Source organism: Astatotilapia calliptera, chromosome 9, assembly GCF_964374335.1.
Source record: "Astatotilapia calliptera chromosome 9, fAstCal68.1, whole genome shotgun sequence".
NCBI lineage: Eukaryota > Metazoa > Chordata > Actinopteri > Cichliformes > Cichlidae > Astatotilapia > Astatotilapia calliptera.
In genome coordinates, this window is record NC_137430.1 from 18,770,613 (window position 1) to 18,773,735 (window position 3,123).

General features: G+C 47.2%; 1 long non-coding RNA gene across 1 annotated transcript; it reads right to left on the bottom strand.

The window, feature by feature from the left end:
* Positions 1-3,123, bottom strand: LOC113028989 (uncharacterized). Its single transcript, XR_003273323.2, has 2 exons — positions 2,890-3,123; positions 1-812 (listed from the first exon to the last, which is right to left on the bottom strand). It is a non-coding gene; the product is annotated as an uncharacterized LOC113028989 (long non-coding RNA).

Below are 3,123 nucleotides of genomic sequence, written 5' to 3' on the forward strand. Positions count from 1 at the left end.
TATTGTATTTTGTTTATTGTTAAATGCAGGAGGAAAAGAGACAGCACACGAATGACGGCACACGAATTACAGTTTGAAACACAAGAGCAAAAGTTCAGTGTGAGAACGCCACCAGTATAGTTTTAATAACATTATAGGCTATCTATCTTTTTTTTCTTAAAAAAATAAATCTGCAACTTTAAACTTTTGATTTCTGGGGTGTGCAGATCGGAGAAGATAGGAAGATCATCTCTTGGCATTCACCGCGTGCCTTAATTGTAAGACATTAAATCAAGGTCCGCTGTGAACACGGAGAGACACAACCCGCTCATCTGTGTGTGTTTGCGCGTGTGTGTGTGTCCGTCCACCAGCTGCATCCACTCTACTGTGGGAAAAGGGCAGACACCTCCAAACCTTTGCGTAAAACCTGTTACGACAAATAATAATCAGTCTTTATTTCTGCAGCCTCCGAGGCCTCTGACGTGTAACTAAAGATGTTTTTGGGATGTCAAGTTTGGCCAAAAATGTAAAGATTTTTTTTTTTAAATCCAAAGCATCCCGTATGCATCAAAAGAGATCAGATCCTCTCCCGGTGATTGTACAGGCCTACCTTAGAGTGTGTGTGTGAGCGGGGGAAAAACATTCAGCTGGAGAAAAAAAAAGAGGTTAAGTTACAGGACTTTAACGCAGAACAGCCAGTTTGGAGGCAAAGTGATTATACGTCCCAGACCGCTTTAGCAGTCAAAAATGACTTGATCCGTGTCCGTCGACTGCTTTTTGTCCAAAACCGAGGAAGGCATTAAAAAAAAATCCTCCATTATCCCATAGTGCACCTAAGGAAAAAGAAAACACAAATGCGTCATATTGAATTGCAAATGACAAATTCTCATATTCCACATTGACCTGTTCAGAAACATCACTCGGCGTCCAAAAAAGGAGGAAAAAGGTCCGCGTGCAAAATATTGATTTTCCTATAGCCTCATAACGCCCTCCTCACATCATCTATAGATACACGCACACACAAACGCCTGCAGCCTCTCTTTGCGGGTCACAGGTTAAAATTGCCGCAAATCGCAAACCGGGCAGCCGAAGAACCCCGAGAAACTGCCGGTGTCCTGAGCGCATCGGTGCGCACTGTGCGCGCGCGTCCATCCGTAGCAAACGCACCGGGACATCGAGACCGAGCTGATCCCGGCGCGGGCACCACCTAAATGGGACTGATCTCTCTCCGTCCGGTCTTTTCCTCTGACTTTGGGATTAATGGTGCTCCAGCCAAACAAATGAGGCATCTGCCTTCAGCACAAGAGGATTGGGATGAAAGGGGGGGGGGGGGGGGTGCTGACGTCACCAGGCAAACAGATGTTCCTCTATATTACCCAGCGTCCTCCTCATCGCTGCCCCGTGTCCTTGAAACTAGGAGGGAAATTGACGACTTCCCAATCCGAGAATTAACGTTTATCGCCGACATGTGTTAATAGTTCTGCTGCTGGTTGGTGTGTGTGTTTGCGTTGGTGCGTGCATGCGGATGTGCGCGTGCTGGCAGAGGAAATGCCAACAATGGTCTAGCAAATTGTGAAGCCCCAAATCTGGCATTGGCTGTGATCAGTTATGCAACATTGCACTATTCAAAAAAAAAAAGAAAAGAAAAGAAGAGAGAACACACGTGTACCTACACTCACACATAGACCCACACTCACGTGGGCATGCGCACACGCACTCCCTGCACACAGTAACGATGGAGAGATGCTTGTGTCATTCTGATCGCGCCGCTTGACGTGAGTTTGACAAGTGCTGCATTTAGCTTCTGGTGATGAGCTGCAGCTGATTTTTACTCCCTCAAAATATTATTATTATTTTTAATCAGTGACGTTCACTAAACTGCAAGGTGCATTATGCGTGCTATGGCCAGATTATATAACGCGCACGCTGAATGTAACGGGAAAGTGGCTCAGACGTGCATAAATGCGAATTCCTCTCCTGTCGAATGCTTCAACTGAGTGGGAAACTGACAGAGATCCTAGAATCTGTGCAATTCAGCTATAACCCGGTGAAATCTGCAGCGATGCAGACTTCACGGAGCACACGGTGATTTGCATATCTTGTAAACTAGAGCGAAAGCAGCTTAAATTCAACCCAAGTCACTGCTGTTTATGAGTAAGAGTCGCATCGGACACCTGCCCACAACTGTGAGGATCTCCTGAGCTCAGCGTTTAAAAAAAAAAAAAATTACGGCTCCTGTTTTACAGTTAAAGAGCGCGCGCACACACAAAAAGCACCGTGGAGTGGGAAAGAGAAGGCGCAGGCTCGTAGATTGTAGGCTAATTGCAATGCATCACCCACTCGCTGGAACACAGAGGAGAGGGATACAGAAACAAAGGGAATCGCCATTTTAGACGGAAACGTCCCTATCCCCTGAAAACAGTCCGACTCTCGCGTCGACCCCTGTTTGGAGCTCCATCGCGACTTGTCAGCAAATCACCATATTTCACCAGTTCTTCTCTCTCTCCCTCTCCCTCTCTCGCCTCCCAGAAGAAAATGACCCCTATTGTCCTCACGCGCCGTGCAACGAACAAACGATGAGGCTCAGATATCCTCCGTCCTCTTCCCCCTTCTGAACAATCATGAAACCATAAAAACAAATCCCGCTCGTTAAGCCTGCTCGGCTTTTTCTAACGTCTTTACTCATCCTTTTTTTTAAACTAGTAGTGGATTTTTCCCTGAAGCCCGCAATAACAATGGCAAGTGCAGCGTGCACAGGGACCCGTTATCTGCACGGAGAACGATCGCCATCCGTTTTATTCTCTTAAAACGCACGCGTTACCAACGGCGGGAGCAAAAAGACGCAAATCAGCTCATCAATAATTGCTCAAAGGCTTGATTATAAAGCAAACGCCGGCGGAAAATACTCACCGTGGAAATGGTCCACGCCATATGGTGGATCCCAAGCACACCGTGCGCTCTGCTCGTATTTATCCGTGCCCTGCTGTTTCTTTCACTTCATCTGAGCGTTATTACTTCACCGCAGCTCTAGGCAGTCGCTGTGTATTCCCGGTTTCTCTCGGCGTGTAGCAGCGAACGAGCAAAGACTCCGTGTGGCGAGAAGCTGACGCTACCAGTGAGAGCGACGCTGTAGCCTCTGCAAAG